Source organism: Triplophysa rosa, linkage group LG21 (genome assembly GCF_024868665.1).
Source record: "Triplophysa rosa linkage group LG21, Trosa_1v2, whole genome shotgun sequence".
NCBI classification, from domain to species: domain Eukaryota; kingdom Metazoa; phylum Chordata; class Actinopteri; order Cypriniformes; family Nemacheilidae; genus Triplophysa; species Triplophysa rosa.
The window spans coordinates 11,810,846-11,831,753 of record NC_079910.1 but is presented as its reverse complement, the minus strand read 5'-3'; the positions used below and the strand labels follow the sequence as shown (position 1 = coordinate 11,831,753).

The following is a 20,908-nucleotide window of genomic DNA, read 5'->3' as shown; positions in this document are numbered from 1 at the left end:
ACATCCCAAATGAGAATTGTGTGTTTGCTGAATTCAGGTTGAAATTACATTAAGATGGATGAGGATGGAATTATACTGAGCGTGTTGCTAACAACGCTAAGGTCATGGGTTCAATTCCAAATGAATGAATTAATGTAAACTGATTTGGATTAACTGGATATGAACTGCCAAAGAATAAATGTACATGTATGATTTGACATTGCAAAAACACTTGTAATATGGCACATAGAGTAGTGCAAATACTGTATGTCCAGTCCCCTGGCAAATGAAAATGTATGATTTGAATACCATATCAAAATCCTGAAACAATCCACAAACCTTATAATGACATCAGAGGCCTGTCACAGCCAATACTGTTGTGAGAACCAGAATCGGCTGTCATGCATGAATTTTACGGCCACATCCCAAAGGCAGGATAAATCTGTTCTTGCATCATGTACAATGGCACATTACTTGGCAGTGACACGAAAATTGTTAGCTGTTCTCTGTGTAAAAAGACACTGTGTGGTTTGAATTTCAGGGTTTAGGGTTAGGGTGTGAGGATTTTCAGCAAAAAAGAGCTTTTCATCTGTGTTTACTTGAGAAAAGGTTTAGCATTTAGCATTTGTTCTGTTTCTTTTGATAAACAAGGCTTCCTGCCTAAAATGTTATTTTGTTATCAACTGGTTGAACTTTAGCCTTAGGAATCTGATTTTACTTTGGGAATCAACATCCAAAAACAAATAAACGTTTGGTATTCTTCTACATAGTACATTTCATTGCATTATACTGTATAATATAATATTACAGTATATTCATATAAGACCAGAGACATTATATAAAACACCCACACAAATGTACAGTGTAAACACTGCTGGGAGTTTAGTTAAGGCTTAACATCACATTGACCTTCATGAAGGTCTCATGGGAAATCCTGAAATGCAGCACAGCAGTGAAATTATAATATGAACGTGAAGACAGAGAAATGCCACCTCAGCAAAGAGAACAACTTTACTGCTGCTTAGCCAACTGCAGAGAGAGAGAGAGAGAGAGATGAGTAATGTACATCCAATGACAGGAGAAGAAAGCATGCTTGATACTGATGGCAGTCAGAACGTTTTTCAGAAGTGTCAATGTCACGATGGTGGTGGAAAGAAGCCAGTTGCAGGCAGAGATGAAGTGGTAACACAAAAGACATATTTATTCAAAAAACAAAACAAAACACCCACGATGGGGAAAAACCAAGAAAACAAGGTAACACGAAGCAAACAGAACGTAGACTTACTAAGACTTGAGTAACTAAAATAACACTAGACAAAAGTTAACTGAAAGAACACCAAAAACTCGACTTGACTTGACTTGACTTGACTTGACTTGACTTGACTTGACTTGACTTGGATCTCTACAGAAACCACTGGCACAGACAGGAACAAGTACAACAATCGCGCACAGGACAAGAAACACAGGATCTTTTAAAGGGAAGACAAACGAGGGATGATCACACAGGGCAGGTGAGGGTAATGAAACACGGCCGGGAAACAATACAGGAAACGAGAGGGGCGGGGCCAATGACAAGACACGAGAAGGCACATGGAATATCAAAAGATAAACACCCCATGGCTTTCCCACACTAAACATAAGGGATCTGTCACGATCCTGCCCCAAGACTAGAAAATCCTGAACAAGAAGGCAGGATCGTGACAGTCAAGGTGACAAAATGTTAGCTCTTAGAGCGAGAGCATTTGAAGAATGAAAGAATTTGAAAAAATTCTTGGGAATAACAGCAATAGATTAGGATGTCATCGATGCAAAGGGATTTTAAGCCAATAAAAAACACAAATCATAACAGGACAGTCCCCATAATCAGTTTTAACAGTCCCCATATTGTGTTCTCAAGCCTGTGGAGCGTGGATGTATTTCTGTTATCCCAAACAATATGATGGGTTCAACACAAGCCAAGCTCATTCGACAGACGCTGTCTTTTAAACAGCGCTCTTAACACATGCCACGGTGTATCTCAGTCTTTGAATCTCTTTCATGCTGTCTCAGCTTGATTGCAGTAGCTGCTGACTCAGACATCTGCAGAATGCCGGAACAGCAACCTGTGACTGTAGTTAAGTGTGGAACAAATGAGCAGATGAAGAGAGACAGAGATACACATGGGTGCGGTAAACTAGGTGGCAGCACAGAGCTTAAGATGGAGAGGCCGTGAAATCATCGCACGACTGCCAACAACTCTGAAGCACCGTGTTACTGAATCACACACCACATCTACTTTACAAGCTCTCTTCACTTTGCTCACATCCAGAAGCACCTAAAATGAAAATGCCATTGGCAATCTATCAGGTTTCCTAGGGCTTTTTTCCACTGTTATTGTACAAATCTTTCACGTTTTCGGACATTACAAACACAGCAACAGGGAAGATAAAAGAAAGTGAGAAATTCCTCAGCAAAAAAATAAACAAATCTGCTCTAAGGAATGAGAGTCAGTTTGTCTGTAGATCCAGTATTTGTAAATTCATCTATACGAAACGTGCCACAATAATCTCTACATTTTCACCATTATTGGTCCCCGGGAGTCAAGTCCTCACATGATTCCTTTCTTATTGTGTGAGGCTCAATAATTCTGCAATACTGTCACAATACCGAAAAAAACATCATCACAACCTTCATGGGGATGCTTTTATATAAAAAAAACTGGTCAGATGAGAAAAGTGCCTGCTGTGCTATTTTAGGGGGCGAAACCTTTCATTTAAGAAGGATAACTAGACTCGCATCTGTTCTCAAGGGCAGACCTCTTCCATTTCCAAGATCACTACAAATACCTCTCTGTCTGAATAACATCACACCTGTAGCCGCCCACATAAAACATATGATTTTTGTGAAAGAAAGGCTGTCTGACAAACTTTTATGCATGTAACAGGATCATGTGTTTTCCCAGGAATTGCTTATTTTGGAGGAAGCCATAGAAGAAATCTCTATCTAATCACTGTCGGTAAATAGCCACTCCACAAAAGTGATTCATATTGGCTTTGTTAGTACAACGGATAATATAGCTCTCGTTTTAGGGTAATGAAAATGATTTCATCATTCACTTACCCTCATGTCATTCCAAACCTGTATGACTTTCTTTCTTCTGCAGAACACAAAAGAAGATATTTTAAAGAATGTTGGTAACCAAACAACATTGAACCCCTTTGACTTCCATCATATGGACACAAAACCACTGAGACATTTCTCAAAATATCTTTTGTGTTTCACAGAAGAAAGAGTCTGAATGACTCTCAGATTAAGGAGGGTGTGCTAATCAGGGGCGTAGCTAGAACGTCTTTTTTAGAGGTGGCCAGGTAAGACCCAGTGATTTTATTAGGGTGACCAAAAAATCCTTACAGACAGAAATTCTTTAACTTCTACTGTAATTTAAACCAATTCTTCATTACACATAGTTTGCTGGTCAAAAACATACACAAAGAACGTAAAGTAAACAATTTATTTGCAAAGCTTTCATGTGCTAACATTATTTTAAAATAATTTGCTAGCTATCATTTGCAGTAAGTTAGCATTTTTTATAGAAAATAGACATTGCAGTACCCCAACTTAAACTTTTGCGAAAATGTAATTAATGAATGCAATCCAGTTAAACAAGACTGATTTTACTGACCTGATCCTTCTGCACACGATGAACTTCCATGGTACACAGACAATACACTGTCACGAAGCGGTTAGCAGCTGTTCAGCTATAGCGCTCAGACTGTTTGCGTCAGTGCGTCAGCGTATGACATCATATTAACGCGAGAGTAATGTTCTTGCGTTACTTTCAGTGCATACGCTAAATGATCTGCGCAGCACTCCATAAACTCCGACACACATCTTAAAACTGCTTCGCACAGCAGAGGTGGCCAGATAGGTGGCCATCCATCATTCAGGGGTAGCCGTGGCCACCCATGGCCACCATGTAGCTACGCCCCTGGTGCTACTTCATGTTCCAGTACTAAAAATCACACTAAGGCTTCAATGATTAGACTCAATAATACAATACCATTGCACTAGGGTTGGCCATTGGGACTTTAATGAGGATGGAGACAGTACAGCTGTTGGTATGGGCTTTGCTTTCCCTTGAAAGGGAGATGATTCCAGGTGCACCATCTGGTAAATAGAGAACATTCTCTTGCAGACACAGTTTTGGACTGAAAGTTGCACTTTATGATCTCCACAGAGCTCTGGGACATCACATTCATTCCTAATGTGCTGTTAGATGGGACGTAGCACTGGTGCTTAACAATAATGGCTCCCACACCTCAAATTTTCAGTCTGCTAAAAGACAAAAAATGTGCCTAAAATAGTAAATTAAAGACCTTAAAAGACAACTGAACAACTATTTTTGTACAAATTAAACCCCCCAAATATTGACTTGATGTCATACCACCTTCAAATCAGAATATCCAAGAAGCACCCCATTTCACATAATACCCACCAACAAAGAGACAGTAAGCAGGAGGCTGATAAAGTGAGAGGTCTCAGCAGAAAGCAGAAAGCAACAGTCAAAGATCATGACCAGCAATCTTCACTTTAAATGATTCTATGATTTGTGAAGTTCAATTTGATGCAAATGGACATTTTAAAAACCGTGTAGAGCACGATAGAGAGAGAGAGAGAGAGAGAGAGAGAGAGAAAGAGAGAGAGAGAAAGAGAGAGAGAGAGAGAGAGAGAGAGAGAGAGAGAGAGAGAGAGAGAGAGAGAGAGAGAGAGAGAGAGAGAGAGAGAGAGAGAGAGAGGAGAGCGAGACTGCGATGGGAGAGCGAGCAGGAAAGAGGAGAGAGAGCAGAAGGGAGAGAGAAGAGAGATGGAGGAGAGCGCCGACTGAGCGGAGGAGAGCGAGAGCAGCAGGAAGAGCCGAACGCGAGAGAGAGAGAGAGAGAGAGAGAGAGAGAGAGAGAGAGAGAGAGAGATCACATATCATATCTCTGTAGAAAATGAAATATATTAAGCAAATCTCACAGACATTAAAACAAACAAAACAACCAATATTGACACCAAACCCTAGGACTGCAGCAAATGAACTGTCTGCATCCACTCATTAATAATGTCAACCACTCACACTTAACCATTTGTGAAGAACAAAACACCCTGAACCACCAGAAGCAGAGTTTGCCACCTATTTAAAAACGTTTTTCCTTTTTTTAATAGCTCGGATCAATTCTGCTTCTTTCGCTAAGGAGTCTACAGGCTCTTGCCAGATTAGCACTTAGTCGTTTCAAGTACTTGACAACTTTACAATCTTTCACACTGAAAGATGTTATTATATAGCTGCTTTTTAAAAAAAGTACAAGAAGCAAGACTGCCAGCCAAGTACAATTCTCATAAATTATTAATCATGTGGATAATGACTGCATTGTTAAACTAGTTCAATGATTTGTATAGTTATACATTTTAAATACGAGATTTACTGTATCACTGAGTGTGACACGTTGAACACTTAGCATATGATTTAATGTCACGCTATGTTTCATGCCCTAAATATCTGAACAGTAGATTGGTCAAACTGTAGATCTTTGACTGATGCATTTTACAGCTTAAAGCGCCTACTTACACATGCTTTAACATCAGTATTTTGAGGTCTATTCTTATTGTTAAATGCCATGTTAATGGTACATTAAAAGGAAAGTTCACCCAAAAATAAAAATTCTTTCTTCTGCAGAAAACAAAAGAATATGCTAATGTATTTGAAAGATAATTCTTCAAAATATATTCTTTTGTGTTCTGCAGAAGTCATACAGGTTTGAAATGCCATGAGGGTGAGTAAATAATTACCCAATTTTTATTTCTAAGTGTACTTTCCCTTCAACAGCATTGTTGCCAAATATTCTGAGTATGATGCGAGGATGCTACTGTACGTAAGGCTCATTCTCACCATTTAAATAAGAAAACAAGTCTTGGGATTTGCAATCATGGGTCTACACGAATCACCTCCACTCAAACCTCCATCCACCAACTGTTGTCTTTAATCAATCAATCAATCAATCAATCAATCAATCAATCAATCAATCAATCAATCAATCAATCAATCAATCAATCAAAAGCTCAGCCCAACCGTCTTAAATCCATCCATTCTGACCCTCTGCAACCTCTTTGAGTCTTTCACCCCCTGCAGGCTGTACTGCCCAATCACACACAGTCACTTCTAATTAAAGCTCTGCATTCTGATCTCTGTTCGTCGCCCTGGGAGACCCCATAGCAACCAAACACGCACTCAGAGACCATTAGGGAGTAGTGCTTAAAAAAGAAAAACATCAACTGTGCTCGAAAACGCACATACATGCTTACATTAAACCAAAGCACATAACTGAAGAAACATATGCACTGATCATGAGCTCACAACTATACTGTACAATCACAGTGTTGTCCACTACTGTATACGTGCACAGCCCCACACAGCTGTTTTAAATCTACCCATATGACAGAGAGACCCTTACTGAAACAACACCTGCTGCATGTCCTCCTCCATCATTTTCATGACTTTAATCAGGTAATACAGACTCTGTTTGGAACAGAATTGCTTACTTAACAGAATACTGTTCAGCACAATCTTTATTCAAACTGCTGTCACATGATATTATTATTTTGTTTCCTTGCTGAAAAAACCCCCCAATAGAATCGCAATTGAAACCATCACAGAAATTCTAATGGATTCCATAAGAATATCATTATGAACCATTAGCTTTTCCCATAAAAACAATTACAAAATTCCTTTCTGTAGGGTATTTCGGACATTATTCCAATCGGATTTAAAGGGATACTTCCCCCCAAAATTCTGTCATCATTTACTCACCTTCGAGTTGTTCCAAATCTGTATAAATTTATTTGTTCGGATGAACACAGAGAAAGATATTTGGAAGAATGCTTATAACCAAACAGGTCTTGCCTACCATTGACTCCCATAGTAGGAAAAATTACTTTATATTTTTTTGTTCTGTTGAACACAAAAGAAGATATTTTGAAGAATGTAGGCCAGCAAACAGTTCTGGGGCACTTTTGACTACCATTTTATTTTTTTCAACTATGATAATCAATGGGGGGCAAAATCTGTCTGGTTATAAGCATTCTTCCAAATATCTTTCTCTGTGTTCATCAGAACAAAAAAATATATACAGATTTGGAACAACTCGAAGAAGAGTAAATGATGACAGAATTTTCATTTTTGGGTGAAGTATCCCTTTAATGATATCCTGTTGGTTCTCATCTGCCAGATAACATCCCACCATTACAATTACATCACATACTGTACCAGTAGACACCATTACAGTTTCCACTGCAACCAATACAATTTCTATCCATTACATTTTCTATTGTGTTTTGGGCAGGATTCTATTGTTTTTTTAGCAGGGTTATGATGCGGTATCTAGTTATCATAAGCTGTTTGGTGTTTTTAACCTTTTTAACTCTTTTATCTGTGAGTTTTGATAGGTAGACAGACCATTGCAAATATGTAACATTACACTGTGGATGGCACAGCGTTTTGTTTTGATATATATAAATATGTTTTGGTACAGCCGAAGCGGTAAATTAATGTTTTTTTTTTAAACTATTACAGCTGTTAATACAATCATTTTATCACACGGAAGGTCAAGTCAATGCATTGTGAACAGAATGTTTGCATACTGTTCGCACAACACCTACTGCAGGACTGGTAAGAATGTTCTGTGAAGCCATGGTCATCACATCACATCTCTTTCTGACTGAAAAAACTGATAAACCTTAGTCAATCCATCTAAAAGAGAAAACTTTGCCTCAAGCAATAGCAAACGGTCATGCCTGTGGTTCATCTTTACCCTCATGATCAAAGCGCTCTTCAAAATATCCCAGTGTAGTCACCACTGCAGAGGAGAAACAAGAACACATCATCAGGCCAGATATGTGATGTTTTGCTCAAGGGGTCAAGGTCATTTGGCTGGTTCCCATTTCCCAATCATCTCTCTGCTAGTAGATGCCGTAACAACACCATCTGGATCTCCATATAGCTGGATTGAGGACCATTCCAACTGTGTATTCAGATAAAATAAATTGTTTTGCAAATGTATAAATCATAAAACACTAAAACATGTTGATTGCATGTTTCAAATATGTACATGTGTGGAGCAAGTATATAAAGTAATAAAACCTCCAAGTTAAACAGACCCCATGAGCAGCAGCGTCACACACCCAATGTGACAGTAGAGTTAAATGACTGATATTTACAGAGATTTCAGGCGGCGTGGCTGGTAATGGCTCTGGTATTTTAGTAAGAGAGCTGTAAGACTCGAGTCGCCCCAGCAAAAGCTCCGTTTGCTGATAGCGTGAGCGTCGTCTTTCATAATGCCATTTAAAGGCCACTCATTTCTGCCCTTCAGAAAGCGTGATCGATATTCAAAATCATTAAAAGCTCTCAGAATGTGGATGCGATAACAGCAGGAAGTTTCTCTGTCGAGTCTGGAAGGGGAGAGAATGTCACCTGTTGGTTGAAAGCTACAACTAAATATGGCGACGTTAAAAATGGCACATTAAGTTTAAAGTGATAGTTCACCCAAAATAAAAATCTTCTCATCTTTTACTCACCCTCATGTCATTAAAAAACCTGTATGACTTTCTTTCTTCCACAGAACACAAAAGAAGATATTTTGAAAAATGTTGTTAACGGGCACCCATTCACTTGCATTGGTTTTGTGTCTATACAATAGAAGTAAATGGGTGCCGGCGCTGTTTGGTTACTAACTTTCTTCAAAATATATTCTTTTTCATTTTTAGGTAAACTCTCACTTTAACATCCGTCACATGGCACCGTGGATCTTGCTACGCCTCCATCAACATGATGCTCTTCAGTGTGAGAGGTGGATATAGATTACACATGGAAAAAAACACTGTTCTCACCAGGCAACTAAACTGTCAAGTCATGAAACACCCTTCAACATTTCTAGCATTTATTCAACTAAAAAGAACTGAAATTATTTGTCTTTTTAAATGACAAATCTGAAATTCTTCTAGTCTGTTATTTACCAGTTTGACTCCCTCTCTGTCAGTCTCTTTAATCTTTATCTGTTTCTCAGTCATCGGTGCTCTTTAATAAACTGTCTTTAGTATTAACAGCACAAACTAAAAGGATGCAGCAAAACAAGTTTGTAATGTCATATTTCTCCTCCTGATCTTTCCCTCTTCAGACCAATGATTAAAATGAGCTGCTGAAGTGGCATTGTTATTTCACATTGACCTTTAGTCTGATCTCTGTGACACGCGCACACACGCAGCACCCACAATGCAACAGAATAATCAACTGATAACAAGCTTCCATTAGACACAAGTGGCTGTTTGAGACAACGTACATTTTGTCTGATGAGCAGTTCTTCTGAAGAGGAATATAAAAATGATGAGAACTATATCAATATTAGACAGTGTGAATCACGGCATGACATTCTCATCATGAAATGACCTTTTTGAAAATAAATAAAACAATGCAAAGGAAAATTCAACAATTGCATTCAACAGACATTTGCAGCTTTCAAACTGGTTTTAATATATATACAGCATGAGCATTATTATCTTGTTCTTGCAGCATCTACCCAAAGCCACTAAAGGCTAAAAAAAGCATAACTGCAGTACACAGGGAGGAAGACAACAGGCCATTTTTAATGGATGTCAATAGAGGCTTTGTGTTTGAGTGAAAACAGCTCATCATTTAATGAATCGACAGCATGTCTGCTAATCTTCAACATGTTTTACACTAAACAATACTTTTTATTGGTTTTACTAGGCTTAAAATGCTATTTTACAAGATAAGGCAGTGTAGGGGATGTTGTGACAGGTAGGAGTCATTTACAGCATCATCAACTATTTAATAACAGATGTGTAATATTCTGTGATATTGTATATTGTCTAAAGAAAATCAAAAGAACAATGAAAAAACAATGTCTTCTTTCTTTGGTTTTACGGTTTCACTAATTAAAATGAGACTTTTGAATTGTTATGACTATTCTGACTGCTATCTATGCCTATGATGCTGATATAATGCATTTTAATGAATAAAGGGAAAATGTATGTTGTATTTATAAATATTCATTATATTGTATATTGTTTCTGCAGAAAAAATAGTTATAATGGCATGACTCATGGCAAATAATGATGATAGTCCAGTAAACAGGGTTAAATAAATAAGATTAAATAAACAGCAAACTATAAAGAATGTAATATATAAAAAAATATTAATGGCTTTATGCAATCTTAATCACTAAAATGTAATTGCATATATCACTACCAGATAAAAGTTAGGATCACTTGACAAAACATATTTATCATGATCCTAAAAATCTTTTTATCTCAAGGTGTACGTTTCATTGTTCGAAATTATTTTTGTACCAAATGCTGAATAAAAAGCAGCTAATAAGAGTCGCAGAAATGCAAATCCCTTCAGTACTGTTTAAAAAGCTTCCCAGGAGGTTGAGACCTCAAGAAGCTGGATGACAAAATGCCAAGTGTCCGATTTTTCAAATTCTAAGCAAAGGGTTACAACTTTGAAGATGCAAGATATTTGGAGGAATGTTTGTAACCAAACAGTTCTTCGCCACCATTAACTACCAAAGTAGAAAAAAATGACCATGTTAGTCAAAAGTGCCCCAGAACTGCTTTCATACACTTATCAAAATACATTCTTTTGTGTTCAATAGAACAAATAAATCTATAACAGGTGAACTGTTTGATATTTTCCTAATATTAAAAAATCTGGTTTAGCTCCCACACTGAGGAAACACACCTGCCTGTTATTTATAACTAACCCTAAAGACCCTGATTAGCTTTTTTAGATGTGTTTGATTAAATTCTACTGAGCAGAGGCCCGTTTAAAAACCCTGCTGGAAACTAAAGGTTACTGCACGTCTGTAATGTTTTTTATTCATCCCCACTGGATAAGCAAAGAAATCACATTGCTAACACAGCTAACTGAAATAACACAAAATATAAGTCTGTATTTATGTAACTCTACAGGCATATCTGGAATATTAGTAGAAATTGATTAAAATACAAAACACAAATGCCATAATACCTCGATTAACTATAATTGTCACGGAACCCCACAGACGAGAGCAGACAAGGATCCAACTAAGATACGTCTTAATTAAAGAACACTGACAGGTATACAAACTTGGAAGCAAACACAACAGAGAACGGACAATGAGTGCATAAGAAGACTGGGTATATAAAAAGCCCGGGTAATGATGGAATAGCTGGCAGGTGCGGCGATTACTAACAAGGGACTGGTGAGGGAACGTGGAGGATTAAGTCCAAGGGGAAAACACGGGGAGAGACAGAAGGAAACCGTGACAATAATACAGTATGTGTTATAAAATTGTAAATAGACTGTGACAAGAGCTCTAATTTAAAAATCCTCTAACAGCCAAAAAGCTCATTAAACAACTGTAAACAAATAAAAACCAAACAAATCCTCAAGCAAACAGTGCATGTTTATCCCCAAGATCTTAACCAAGTGGCCACACAAGCCCATTTCCTAAAAGAGCCATAGCATGAGGAGCAGTAACAATATTTACTGATGATTAGTTTCTCATTAGAGTCTGTTATTTATCTGCAGAACTGATTTAACATGACTTCTTCACAAATACAGTACAGCAGCACCAAACAGACCGCGATGGCCTTCTCACATCACACGGAGATACCAAACACAAGCTGTGCCGTGAACGCAATGAGTCCGATGCTCAGGAAACACACACGGTAAAATGCTCACACACACACAATATGGTTTGTACCATTTGTCAGGCACTAATCAGAGACGTGAACCCGGGGTGACAGACTGATGATAAACAACAGCAGCTAGAGACTAAGCGCGTAAAAACACATAATCGCGTCCGCACAAACAGACACCCCAGAGAACACACACCTGACGGATTAGGCAAACACAAATCAGGAAAATTTGCAAAGTAGTTGGAGCGCAAGATTCGGGTGTTTACAAGCATGTGTGAGGGAGAGGGACAGGGCAAGTGTTCCAAAATGTTCCAAGCTGGCTACCTGACAACTTTCTGCATGGGTAGCTGTCTCCTATAAAGCCAGCTCAAATCAAGGACGATAACTAGATGTAAAATCTTAAAAATTTAAGAGATCTTCCCCTGAAAAATAAAACAAACAATATAACGTTAATATCCAATCAAAATCCATTTGAATTTAAAGGGCTTGTGCGTTCAAAATGTGACACGTGTTATTATTCTTTGTGTTAACAGGCCTCATCAATGGCACAAAAATAAAATAAGCATGAAAATACTTAGTATGCATAAATATAAATAATCTATAAATTAAATAAACAATTCATTTTTAATGACATACAATTCATTTTAGCACAAAAAAAAAAACGATTCAAGCCCGTCTTTCATAACAAACATTTACAATTATGTTGACTTTATTGAAAAAAATTAATTAAAAGCAATACCAGTAAATATTTATTTATTCTGACATAAAATAAATAGTGTCATCTATGAGATTTATTTTAGTATGAACAACTCAAATTAATTAGGTTTTGGTGGCTCTGCTTGCGCATGAGCAAGATAAACTCAGTGTGTGGCCGCCATTACGACGGATTCTCTTGCTGTTGAATTCGTTATTGGTAAGTATTACATTTTTTACTATTACATACTGTTTATGTTGTAATTTTGAGTGAAATATGCAACAGCGTTGAAAGATAAATTAGGTGAATTGTTCTCCTCAGTCTCAGTGCCGCTGCTTGTTTCATGCACATTGTGGCATTCCCGCCCTTTAATAGCCTCCTAAATTAAAAACGTCTTTATTGCACAAACTGACTTTACCCCAGGCTCAGGCTGCAAGATATACTTATCTGTTTGGTAAGTAACGAAAATGGAGCATTATTACAGAAGAAAACGTCACAACTTACTCCATTAATAGCAGATGCAATAAAACAATAACGGATTTGCCAACACGATATAGAGCATATTTATTGATTAACATTGATCTATTGACCTGTTTGATAAAAAAACATAAAATGAGTTCAAATTGGCCTGTCTTGCTTCAGTTGTTTTTCAGCATGTGCACGTCAGTGTCCTGCAAGTTAACTTACATGTGAATGCAGCGGCTTGGCGCTTTTCGTCCAAACACATGACCAACTATTAAGATAAAGCATTTAGAAATGTTTTAATATGTATACTTGTAATTCGAAGGTGAGTAAATGAAGACAGAATTTTCATTTTTGGGTGAAGTATCCCTTTAATGTCAGTTAATGTCAATACAGTTATACATGTTAGATGACTAAAGATAACAATAACAACTTTTGCATTTAAAAAATGTATTAGTAAATGCTGAAAGTATTCTTCATTGTTATTTCATGTTAGCTAATGCATCAACAAATGTTAACAAATACAACTATTTATAGTGTTACTGTCATGTCTTTCCTTGGATTTTTTTTTCAGTAAGTGTGACACAGTGTCTATCTTCTCCAAAGGAATACATGCAAAGAATTTCGCTAGAACAAGGTATCTTGAGAGGAATCATAACATAGGTTGCCAGTCTATGATGCCTTTAAATGTTTCCACTACAGGCAACTCACTAGGTTGGAATAAGCACAAAACATAGAGAGAAAGATAGGGAGAGAAGTCTGTTCTGTCTCCTGGATCTTGTAGACAATCGTAAGCTGGAAGAAGCTGCTTGTACTGATGGCACGGCTGCTCGGTCGTGACAAGTCTGATTAATCACAGAGAAGCTTCTAGACCTCACAAACACACACTCGTGTAGCGTCTCATCGCAAACATCCATCTTTCACACACAACCATTCCACCGCTTTGGAAATAAGCAGTGAGACAAACAAGAAGTTACAGGACAATCAAATCATCAGTGTTATAAAAGGACACAAACACAAGCTGAATACTGAAAGGACAATCAGTCAGGTCATTTCTACTGCTGAGATCTCACGACCAGCACAGGATGTCTGGATTTACTCTTAAATGATGTGAAGCAGAACAGTGTTAACTTCAACAAAAGACAGCTTAGTTTTCCTCCAAACGTACAACACTGGAACACTGTTTCATGTTCTTGTAAATTAAATTTTATATACTTATAAAAAGCCCATCTTTGTTGAATTGTGATAAAGAGAGTAATATTTTTGTTAGAAATATCTGAGGTGACTTGGATTTAAAATTTTTATGTCTTGTATGCAGGAATATGATGAATAAATGACATTTCTTCACATGTGAAATACATGCACTTTTGTGATTTCTAATTTGTTTGAAGACTAATGCTTTGTTGCTCCTATTATGAGAGTGCATTGAAAAGTGAAAATAGTAAATCAATAAGGAAGAAAATCAAATTAATAGCTAACAAAATGGGTTTATCTATATGTGTCAGTCTAAAATTGATAACTAAAAGGAAAAACTCACCCAAAAATGAACTGTCAATATTAATTCATTCTTTTGTCATACACATGTAAAGTGCTGTGTAAATATCTTAAAAATATAATTCACTTCTGAATTATGGATGTTTCCACACAAAATTAATACATTTTAAAGACCGCAGACTTTAAGAACAACCTCCATCGCATCACAACCTATTAGACTAAAGTTTTTGTTTGTTTTCATCATGGTTTACATGCACTATTGTTTCTTCAAAAGCAATCCATATCAATTTCCCACATTCTACCAAGTGTCATCTTCACACACCTTATCTACTGAAATAGCCCTTTAACTGAATAACTTTCCCACAGGCTTAATTCTGAACCAACTGCATGAGAGTTCCTTCAAGAAAGTGGGTTAATCGTTTGATTACATCATTAAGATGTTTTCCAGTGGCTTACAAGAGAGTGTGTCCAACCAGTCGAGCAGAAACAGACAGATGGTTAGAAACATCACAGCATAACTGACAATTTTATTACCTCATACACTCAAAGTGAGGGGGAAATGTAATGCATTTCTTAAATTCCATTAGAAATTACAGCAGACAAGTCGATTCGATGCATGCTGGGGATTAGTGTAAATGCTTGACTGCTACAGCACCTGAATTAAAAAGGGAATAATGTTGTTTAATCTGAAAGTGATATCTACAGTATTAGGCTATGCTCACATATTACTTTTTTTGAAGCTGCTTGCATCTGTTTTACATTGTAATCCTATGGAGTAAACCATGTTTCAAAAAAGTCCTGAGCGCTTTTTTTTAACACCTTTTTATGCAGCTCGGAGCATCTTTTGAAGTTAAAAATTCAAATTTTTCGGAAAAAAAAGACGTCCTACGTCAAGCACCTTTTCACAGCTAACCAATGACAAGTGAGTAACTAGACCTGTCGTTTCCATAACAACATGCGAGGCAGGTGATTGGTCGAGCAAGATCAAGCTCGGAAAAATAAAATGACAGCCGAAGCGCCGGTTGGAGCACAGTTTTGTAAAAATTAAAGTTTAATTTTCCATTTCAATAACTTTTAAATGCATTTCTAGCGAGAAATTAGTATTGTCGTTTTTAAATATGTAATTCAAATAGACTTCCGTTACGATGCCTCTGAAGCCTGTCTGAATCGGTTTCTCTGAGCTGCCTTCATATAAAAGGCATGCTATAACATTTAAATTTCACGATAATTCACTCACCCACATGTCATACAAGCCATCCGTGTGTTTATTTTTTCTGTCGAAAACAGATTATGGGGAAAGCTTTCCAGGGTTCTAGTCCATACAATGGACTTCAATGGGGGGCTGTTGGTTAAGGTCCAAATTTCAGTTTCATCGCAGCTTCAAAAAGCTCTACACGACACCAGCTGAATAAGGGAGTTTTCTAGCGAAAGGATTAGTGATTTTCCAAGAAAACATGCAATTATCTGTCAGTGCGGATTTATTCGGATTTAATAGTTTTAACAAACTGACACAGTAATCTTTGATAAGGAACTTCAGTCTGGCCAAAAGTTTCCCATCTGTAATGAGTCAGGACACGCTGAGCCGCTGCTGTTGCATCTCGGACGCATCCAAACACAAGCACTAATTGAAACTCTTGGCTTTGAGACACCGGTAAATCAGAGTGCTAAATGGAGGCCAGTGAGATGAATAGTACTACACCAAGGCCTGCCAGTGACTAAGAGCATCAGGATGAGAAAAGCAACAGTGGAAGCTGACTCATGCATGCCCTTCGATAGAATGCGTCAGCATTGTGCTGATGAAAGCCCAAACAATCCCCTTTGATTTACCTGGCAATGCAATAAAGCAATGAGCAAAGGAAGGTAAGCTGTTAAATGGACAGTCAAATATATCGATCATTTGGTAAAAACAGAAGAGATCCTGTCTGATATCTCTGAAGAGAATTCGAAATCAGAAATACAGCAGAAACTCAATCTGAATAATGAGAACAAAACAGAAACAATTAAGCCAAATTCCACACACGCAGAGGCTCGCCCCGCATGGGTGATCGGGAGCTAATACTACGGTAAACGTGCACTGCTGTGTTGTGACCAAAGCTTTAAAAGCACTGAAAAAGGAACAGGGGGAAGCGGTCTTGCTCAGGCTGTTGTCTCAATGGGGTTGGCTGCTAATGGCGCTTAAAAGAGCCTGTCTAGTTACGCTTGGCTTGATCCCAGTGCTGCAAAGGACAGAAAAAAATCAATCAGCAAAATTTGGCACCTGCTTAGAACTGGAGAGATCAACATCCAGGATGCTAGGCCTGATATTTAGTGACTACCAGCGTGAGATCCACAGTACAAGCATCATGTTGCACAAACATTTCTTGAAGGTCTAGAGTGTAATTTTTTGGAGGATCTATTGAAAGAAGTGCAACATAATATACTGTCTTCAGAGGTGTATAAAGACCTTACATAATGAAGCGTTATGTTTTTATTACCTTAGAATGAGCAATGTTGTTTCTAGTTACGCTTGGCTAGAGCGCATTTTGTAAATACGTTATCTCCTTCGGCAAAGTAGCAAAAACGCGACAACATATTTGTCCTGTGGGAGCCGCTGTAGTGCTTTTGAAAGTGGAGTGAGCCGTTGGTTGCAATTCGCAACCTCACAGCTAGATGCCGCTAAAATCTCAACATTGCTCCTTTAAGACATGCAGGATATTGTAGGACTTTTTAAAAAACTTTTTATTTAAAAATAAGTTATATAAGGTCAGTTCTCTTCCCAGAAAGGATAGTTCAACCAAAATAAATGTTTTTCTAATCAGGTTAACAAAACCAGACAAATATTTGTTTTTGGGTGAACTGTACCTTTTTGATTTCTAACTATAATTAAATAAAGAACTATAAATAAATGAATAAATGAGAGAATTTTCATTTTAGGGTGAACTAACAGGCAATTTTTGTATATATTGTACCAACAAATCTTTTTATACCTCCCCATGTCCCCTTGGTGACTAAGTCAACAGATGAACTGAGCACTATGCACCAATTACAGGCCTTTCTAAATATAGGAAGCTTGCAGCGGAGACATAAGTGCCTCTCCTACCGCATCCACAGCTGTGTTTCTGCATGTGTGGGCATGTGAGAAACTGTGTGTGGGGTGTGTTCCTATGTTGGACATCTCATACTAGCTCACATGGAGCTAAATATCATCATTTCACAGTATGCAATGGTCTTTATGCAGTATACTGTGTGCGATGTGAGCAATGTGGTACCCTATGGAAAAGATTCACCACTCAGGCAGCATTCAATTCAGTGAAGCAGAGGAAGTAAGTACATAAAATATACATTAGAGTTCAAGTATCGCACAACAGCAGAGCTGCAATGCAGAGACGGAGACTGAACACAAACTCCAGATAAACATGAGTACTGCCAATCCAATGTCCTTTCAGTCGCTGTGAAAAATCATGAGCATCTTTCTGTAATAATGAATTATAACACCACATCTTAACATGGAAACCTATGGAAACTTCATTAAAGATGAGGGGTGTAACACTTCGGGACTGAAGGACGATGCCACTCACGGGGTAAAGGGAACTGGTGATTTAATGTAGGTGAAACAGATGAACAAACGACAGGTAACAATCCACAGGTAATCCACATACAGTATAACATCCACGGGGAAAATCCACAATAAACGACAGATAACATCCACGGGAAAAAGCAAAACCATCAAGCACCAAGCACTAGCAAACCATCAAGAAGAACTGATAACTTACAACTAGACCTGACAAAGCACAAGCCAAAACAAAGGGTAAAAATAGAGTCCGGGGGAATGAGGATCAGGTACGGGTGCAATTATGGCATGCAATGGATTATGGGGAGTGTAGTCCGTGAGTTCAAAAGGTAGGTGAAAGGGAACGGGAATGGCCGGGAGAAGGTGCTGATGTCAGGGGTGTGGAAGACAGCGGTGGAGTTGTTACAAGGGGCACACGTCTTTCAAATGAGATTTTTTTCAGACGCCCATATTACATTCATTAACTACTGCATATTGCTTCACAACCAGAAACCAATATCTCAACCTGGCTTCCTGAGGACCATACAGTTTTTCAGTTATTCTGAGTGTGTTTGAGGATAAATACTGTAAGTGGCTCATCCAAACATTCCTAACTTTTCGGCGATCCGTTTTATTTGTTAAAAACGATCTACATTTTAGTCAGATGATCTCTTCTCAGGCAAGCAGTTTGAATCCAGAATAAGCTCCTAAAAAATATGGTTAGTCTCTGCGTGAGACTGTACGCATGTGAACACACACACACACCTATAAACCGAAATGAGAAAAAGCTAATGAATCTTATCCTATGCACAAAACAGAGGAAATTGCCCTCTTAAAGAAAATAAGGCTATTACATAAGACCCAGGACAGCACTTCTCGGTCTCTTGTGGGAATCATATGGAGTAACAATTTATGGAGCGTATAAGCCGGTAGAGAGAGAAAGTGAGAGAGAGATGGGGTATTTAAAGAATCTCTTAGCAGTCCGTTGAAAGCTGTAGTCGTGCTGAGCGCTGTCATATGACGTCTGGAACAAAGCAATGAAAAATTGGAGAAGAGTTGAATGAAGTGGAATCTGATGTTCTGTCTTTCCCATACAACAGAAGACCATTGAGTGACAGCAATAAATCACAACTTCTGTTCAACATCCGCATACATGTCAATGTGTCTTCCATTCTGTCTAGTGTGCAAAGCTGTTTGCAAAACCTTTTGTCATTGTTTTAGAACGCATTTTAACTGAATAAATATGTAGTGGACCAATGCTTTAAAGAAATTGTTGACCAACAAATTTTAAAGATGCTGTGTGAACATCTTTGGAAATATATTGACAGAAAAGCAATATAATATAAAAAGTACATATGTCTTCAGAGTTGTATAAAGACCTTGCATAAAGAAGCATTATGTTTTAATTAACTTAGAATGAGCTATTTCTATCTACATACACCGCGGGTCCCCTTACATGCAATTCACCATGTTGTTTCTACAGTAGCCCTAAACAGACGAACTGGTCTACAGAACGCGTTTCGAAAATACGTGATCTCCTTCCGCAAATAAGCAAAAATGTGACGACATCTTAGTTCTGTGTCAGCCACTGTAAGGCTTTGAAAGGGAGGGGTGGAGTGAGCCATTGGTTGCAATTCGCAACCTCACTGCTAGATGCCGCTAAATTTCAAACACTGGATATTTAAACGCACAATGACAAGAGCGCCATAAAAGTATCCATACAGCTTGCTATAGTTTGAGTCTTACAAAGAGACCAATTAATCCTAATCTTTCTTTTGTCTAAAATTTCTACGCAGGGTAATAATATAAGATAAGATTTCATTAAATAAGTGTTATGTTGATTTTGGGACAAATGCATAATGTAATATCTGGATCCTGAAGCAAATGCTGTAGATGTTCATTCTGATGACTTTCAAAAACAGCTGAACAACATACATCTATGTTTAAAGAGCTGAGGCGTCATGCACGTTTATTCGTGTCAAAGATACGCAAGCTTTGAGTGCTTAGAGACAGACCTCAGATATGGCTCCTGCCTCCCACTTGCATCAGTTGGTGACTCAGTGTGTATGTGTGTGGCATGGGTGTGCGTTTAATTGTGTTAGAGTGCTGGCAGGTTAGTCCGAATAAGACAGGAATACACAGTGATCTCAACGTCTTTACGTCACGGTCGTGCAACAAAAGAGCACGGCTCTGGCAGTACACAGCGTTAAGGGCTGAGGTATATTTGGAAACACGCTGGCAGGGCTAACAGAGCGCTCTCATCAAATGGTTCATTTGGTGCATATATGTGAGAGAGAGAGTGTGAGAGAGATAAAGAGCTTACTGGTACACAACATCAAAATAATATTAGTTCTTACTTGTTAAAAGCAATGTTTATGTTGTTTAAATGACAATAATTTTACATACAAATGCATCTTTGTGTAGAATTGCTTTTGTTACAATAAAATCAACATTTGAAAGAATAAATTAAATTCAACATAAATATCATCATATTCATCTCTAATAAACATGCTAATGATGCTCATTTTGTAGAGCTCCTAATATACAGCAGAAAAAATATGAAGGGATAGTTCACCTAAAAATGAAAATTCTTCAATTATTTAATCACCCTCATGTCATTGCAAACCTGTATGACTTTCTTCTGCAGAACACAAAAGAAGCTATTTTGAGGAATTTCAGTAACAAAACTTCTAAATTTCTCAAAAATTTAGTTTTTTGTGTTCCACAGAAGAAAATCATATATCGGTTTTAAACAACATGAGGGTAAAAAATGATGATTTATTTGGGTGAACTATCCCTTAAATATAAAATAATATATAAAATATGTATGTTATGCCCATGCATTACATTGTACTGCATAAATTGAAATTAGCTATATGCATTCCTAAAAGATGACAAATTTACTTTCAGCACTTTTTCTTGATAAAAACATAAAAAATAATGGATGACTCAACTTGAAATACACCATTTTTCTATAATTGAAAAGCTCTGTTTTGAATGTCTAAAGATCAAGTTTTAAGTTATAAGAGTTA

At 37.6% G+C, this 20,908-nt stretch overlaps 1 protein-coding gene across 3 annotated transcripts in view; it reads right to left on the bottom strand.

Moving 5' to 3' along the window:
* The window catches only part of LOC130545438 (kelch domain-containing protein 8B-like), a 93,923-nt gene that overhangs the window by 31,850 nt on the left and 41,165 nt on the right, over positions 1–20,908 (bottom strand). The window lies entirely within an intron of this gene.